This window comes from Schistocerca gregaria, chromosome 4, assembly GCF_023897955.1.
Source record: "Schistocerca gregaria isolate iqSchGreg1 chromosome 4, iqSchGreg1.2, whole genome shotgun sequence".
Taxonomy (NCBI): Eukaryota; Metazoa; Arthropoda; class Insecta; order Orthoptera; family Acrididae; genus Schistocerca; species Schistocerca gregaria.
The window spans coordinates 129,522,388-129,528,634 of NC_064923.1; the positions used below are offsets into that span (position 1 = coordinate 129,522,388).

General features: G+C 44.2%; 1 non-coding gene across 1 annotated transcript; it reads right to left on the reverse strand.

Moving 5' to 3' along the window:
* Positions 1–2,263: 2,263 nt before the first annotated feature.
* Trnas-cga (transfer RNA serine (anticodon CGA)) lies at positions 2,264–2,338 on the reverse strand. The gene has a single exon. It is a non-coding gene; the product is annotated as a tRNA-Ser (tRNA).
* Positions 2,339–6,247: the final 3,909 nt, after the last annotated feature.

A 6,247-nucleotide genomic window follows, 5' to 3' on the forward strand; every position in this document is an offset into this window, starting at 1 on the left:
TGGACTCTCATTTAGTGCAGTAGTATTATCTTCAGTGATGAGTGCCACTTAAGTAAGCATTGTATGTTACCTATATCTGACAACATTCGCACTACAAATAGAAATCTGTTTCGGCACTTCAGCAGTTCTGTCGTATGCTACTTCCAGAAGAATTTAGTAGCAACCTGCTTGAATGATGTTAAAGCCTGTCTCTCACTCACACTTATTACTGAACAAGTGTTGCACTCGAACATCAGTTTTAGAACGTCCGGTCGAAGAAACACGCCTTCTTTCGGTTTCACTTCAGACTTATAGGAAAAAGTCTCACAGAGACACTTAAAACATTGATGAAGTCTTCTCGTATTATTGGCCGAATCGTGGCGTTCTGTCCTGCTAGTTTGCTACTTGCCAACTTGAGACTACATCTACATCTACATCTACATGCATACTCCGCAATCCACCATACGGTGCGTGGCGGAGGGTACCTCGTACCACAACTAGCATCTTCTCTCCCTATTCCACTCCCAAACAGAACTAGGAAAAAATGACTGCTTATATGCCTCTGTACGAGCCCTAATCTCTCTTATCTTATCTTTGTGGTCTTCCTGACAAATGTAAGTTGGCGGCAGTAAAATTTTACTGCAGTCAGTCTCAACTGCTGGTCCTCTAAATTTCATCAGTAGAGATCCACGAAAAGACCGCCTCCTTTCCTCTAGAGACTCCCACCCGCGTTCCTGAAGCATTTCCGTAACACTCGCGTGATGATCAAACTTACCAGTAACAAATCTAGCAGCCCGCCTTCTAATTGCTTCTATGTCCCCCCTCAATCCGACCTGATAGGGATCCCAAACGCTCGACCAGTACTCAAGAATAGGTCGTATTAGTGTTTTATAAGTGGTCTCCTTTACAGATGAACCACAACTTCCCAAAATTCTACCAATGAACCGAAGACGACTAACCGCCTTGCCCACAACTGCCATTACATGCTTATCCCACTTCATATCGCTCTGAGATGTTACGCCTTAAGATGAAACTTAGGAACCTCGAAACTTTGCGACAAGACGGCGCCACTGGTTGGCTGATAACTCGAGAAGATTTCATCGATGAAATTTGCCTAGAAAGCCTGTGTTCCCATATGACACTTGAAACAATGTCTATGTTTGGGTAAGGCTTCGAATAAATTCTTTCTTTAGACCCTGATCCGTGACGTTTCTTTACGAAACAGTCTTCTTTCCAGACTTCAAAGGGTTTTCTTCATACATTATTTTGTATTATATTAATTACACATAAATATATATTAATTATGTTGTATTTTGATTTCTCCAAGGGAATTTAACATTACGATTCCATTGCGAATTTAGGTGCTGGTCAGTATCCTTCACGTTATTGTGTGGCTCATTGCTATGATTAGGATGATCAAACAGTTTCCGTTTTAGGGTGTTGCTGCATCGTATATGCAGTGTAGCAGGCTCCAATGTGGGTACATACAGGTTGACAGTTATTGAACTATATGAAATAAAATCGTCACAACTTCTGAACGGTTTGCGTTAGCACGTTCAAACTGCACGGTTGGCCGCCGAGCATGATGGGAATTAGTAAGCGTATACTGTTTGGTTTAGCCACGAAGCCCGCTTTCATTTGGATCGGTTCGTCAATAAGCAAAATTGGCGGATTTGGGGGACTGAGAATCCGAATTTCGCGATCGAGAAATCTTCTCACCCCCAACGGGTGACTGTGTGGTGTGCAATGTCCAGTCACGGGATAATCGGCGCTATGTTTCTTGATGGCACGGTGACTACCGAACAATAAAGTTTTGGAAAATGATTTGAGCCACATTATCAGTTCATCCCCAATATCCAAAGTGACCCTGATTTCGACAAGACGTGGTTCACGCAAGACGGAGCTCGACCCCATCGGTGCAGGAGAGTGTTTGGTGTCGTTGAGGAGCACTTTGGGGGCCGCATTCCATTTCTGGGGTACTCAGAGGCCACTGGCATGAGCCTCGATTGGCCGCCATATTCTTCGGATCCCAACACACACAACTCTTTTTTGTGGGGCCATATTAAAGACAAGGTGTACAGAAATAATCCCAAAACCACTGGTGAGCTGACAACAGCCCCTCAGGAGCTCATCGATGGCATCGATGTTCCGACACTTCGGCGGGTCATGCAGAATTTCGCTTTTCGTCTGCGCCACATCATCGCCAATGCTGGCAGGCATATCGAACACGTCATAACCTAAATCCGAATATCTATAGTGACACTTCCTGGCAGATTAAAACTGTGTGCCCGACCGAGACTCGAACTCGGGACCTTTGCCTTTCGCGGGCAAGTGCTCTACCAACTGAGCTACCGAAGCACGACTCACGCCCGGTACTCACAGCTTTACTTCTGCCAGTATCCGTCTCCTACCTTCCAAACTTTACAGAAGCTCTTCTGCGAAACATGCAGAACTAGCACTCCTGAAAGAAAGGATATTGTGGAGACATGGCTTAGCCACAGCCTGGGGGATGTTTCCAGAATGAGATTTTCACTCTGCAGCGGAGTGTGCGCTGATATGAAACTTCCTGGCAGATTGCCCGCGAAAGGCAAAGGTCCCGAGTTCGAGTCTCGGTCGGGCACACAGTTTTAATCTGCCAGGAAGTTTCATATCAGCGCACACTCCGCTGCAGAGTGAAAATCTCATTCTGGATCTATAGTGACGTTCACATACTGAATAAAGTGTGTGCACACCGTAGATTGTAATTTACGTTTTTCTTCATATAGTTCAATAACTGTCACTCTGTATAAGCAAGGGATCAGCGCGGCACTCGTTTCCTTCCGATGTGGTTGTGGTAAATTTGGAAACGTGATCACTAGCGACGTTGTTACCAGATGCATCCAAACAGGACCAAAGTGCTGTTACTTTTTTCTTGGCTGTCGAAGGACAAACAACGAAAGACATCCGCTCGAGAATGAATAATGAGTATGGGGCAGCAAGCATGTCGGAAACCAACTTCGTGGAACGGTGAGCCAAGTTCCATGCTGATCACGATTCGACACAAGACTCGAGTCGATATAGGAGACTCATTTGGGAGACACTCGAGCACCCGCCCTATAGTCCTGATCTCTCCCCATGCGATTATCACGCCTTCGGTCACTTAAAAAAGTCCTTGAAGGATCGACGATTCCTGTTGGACGAGGACGTGTAGCAGGCAGCTAGTGACTTCTTCAAGCACCGGGACACAACGTTTTACCAAACGGCTATTTCCAACATTGTCTGTCAGTGGGATGATGCCTTAATGCTCAGGGCGACTTTGCCTGATTGGCGTACTGATTCTGGAGAGTACGGCCTTCGAATACAATTTTTTTGGTCACCCCTTGTATGAGGGACACTCCAAAAGGAATGCACACTATATTTTCTAAATCCATCTTTTATTCTACATGTTTGAAAGTTTTACAGTGTGTAGATACATCCTTTAAGAACAATATTTTCCTGACTCCACATAATTTCCATTTCTCTCAACTGCCTTATGCCATCTTGGAACCAGCGCCTATATACCCGCACGGTAAAATTCTGGACCAACCTATTGGAACCACTGTTTGGCAGCGTGCACAAGGGAGCCATCATCTTCAAATCTTGTTCCACGAAGAGAGTCTTCCAGCTTCCCAAAGAGATGATAGATGGAGCTAGGTCAGGAATGTAAGGCGGGTGTTTCGGTGTTGTCCATCTGAATTTTGTGATCACTTCCATGGTTTTTTGACTGACATGCGGCCGTGCATTGTCGTGCAACAGCAAAACATCCTGCTTTTGCCGAAGTGGTCGATTACGACTCAGTCGAGCTTCAAGTTTCTTCAGCGTCGTCACATATGCATCAGAATTTATGGTGGTTCCACTTGACATGATGTCCACAAGCAAGAGTCCTTCGGAATAAAAAAACACCGTAGCCATAACTTTTCAGCAGAAGGTGTGGTTTTGAATTTTTTTTTTCTTGGATGAATTTGCATGATGCCACTCCACTGATTGTCTCTCCGTCCCTGGTAAAAGATGATGCAGCCATGTTTCATCATCTGTCACAATTCTTCCAAGAAATTCATCTCCACCGTTCTTGTACTGTTTCAAAAGTTCGCCGCATACCGTTTTTCTTGTTTCTTTGCGAGCCATTGTCAACATCCTCGGAACCCACCTGGTACAAACCTTTTTTAACGCCAACACTTTCAGTATTCTGCAAACACTTCCTTCCCCTGTCCCAACGTAGCGTGACAATTCGTTCACTGTGGTGCCTCAGTCAGCAGTCACTAATTCTTTAACTCTCTGCACATTGTCTGGAGTGTGTGCAGTAAGAGGCCTGCCGCTGCGTGGACAGTCCTCAATACTGCCGTGCCCGCTTTCATCAAGTAACCTGCTTTCCCACCGACTAACTGTACTGAGATCGACAACAGCATCTCCATACACCTTTTTCAACCTCTTGTGGATGTTTCCCATTGTCTGGTTTTCACAGCACAGGAATTCTATGACAGCAAGTTGCTTCTGACGAACGTTAAGTGTAGCAGCCATCTTGAAGACATGCTGTGACAGTGCCACTCACGGGAACAGGTTGAAGTAAGTTTGAAAACAAGCGGGAAGGATGTATCTACACACTGTGAAACTTTCACACATACAGAATGAAAACTGTATTTGTACAAAAATAGTGTGCATTTCTTTTGGAGTGACCCTTGTATAATCAAAATCGCTAAAAGGCATTTTTGGAAAATTGAGTGATAATCGGAAAAAGAATTGTGGGTGGTACCGCATTATTGTTGTTTTATTAAGAAACAGCTCGTTAAAAATGCAGGTTTAAGCCAGTTACATGCTGTGTTATTAAGCACACAAATAAATGGATCCTCGTCAGGAGGCAGAATTTAATCATGCACTTCTCAAGTGACGAAAGATAGGGTAATTTTAACACAATGACTTATGGAATCTTATTTCCCTTCGCTGTCACTTGAATGTATCTTCCATATCAAGTATCCTGAGATGCCAACGCCAGTTACGAAGTTAGTTAAACACAATGAATGTAAAAAAAATTAAGAGCGTTCAAATTGGACATTTATGAAAAAAGATTGTTTCTGTGTTTGTGGTATCACTGACAGACTGTATACTTTCCTCTGTTTGAAAAAAAGTATGCAGTTTGTGAAACAACTCGAGCACTATTTTCAGATATTGTAAATACTGAACATTAATCATAGAAAAAACAAGAGTGACTAGGGCTTCCCGTCGGGTACACCGTTCGCCGGGTGCAAGTCTTTCGATTTAACGCCACTTCAGCGACTTGCGTCGATGCGGATGAAATGACGATGATTAGGACAACACAGCACCCAGTCCCTGAGCGGAGAAAATCTCCTACCCAGCCGGGAATCGAACCTGGGCCCTTAGCATTGACATTCCGTCGCGCTGACCACATTTTTCTTTTTTCTTTTTTCTATCGTCGATTGGGCTTGGTCGTTGCGGACGTCACATGACATCTGTTAACGTTCGTTTGTTGATCGAGGCCAACCAGCTCTATGATCGAACACGCTCAGCTACCGTGCAGGCGACCACTCAGCTACCGGGGGCCAACTAACAAAACTGGTACTGTTCTACTCAACAAATATTCTTGGGGTCAAACTGGAAGAGAACCCCAAATCACCGAACGCAGTTGGTGTTATTGAGGAGGCTTGCTTGCATTAGGAACTGCACTGTTTCGTGCCATGGCCCAATAGGTTTGGGCAAACTGTGGCAGAAAAATGGTATCACAGATCTAAAACACTTTATTAAACGTAACTATACACTACTTACCCTGAGTCTGAGAATGCACTATTGCAATCCAGCTGAACGTTCTCTTGCACTGATCTATCTGTGAACTTTAGTCTAGCCTTGAATCCATTGAACAATAACTCAAATAACTTGCATAATTTCCAGTTGGGAGCGACTGTGGACGTTTTCGTGCTGTTGTCCCTAAATACTGTTGATACTGTGTGAATAGTCAGCAGATACTATACGAATACTGAATCCTGCGTCTGCTAATATCCGCGTTTGGCTCACTAATGTCCACTCTGGAACTATATGAGTGCCGCAGGCAGAAGCATAACATAGCCCTCGCTCTTTGTACCCTCTATAGTGTCTTGACGGTAAATGCACTGACCGAAAAGAAATTGCAGCACCAAAACATAATTAACGTAGAGTATTGAAATTTCTGGAATACGTTTGTCCAGGTGACATTGCAACATCACAGGTTAATTAAGCCCGAGCTAAGTCAATGTAAATGTTA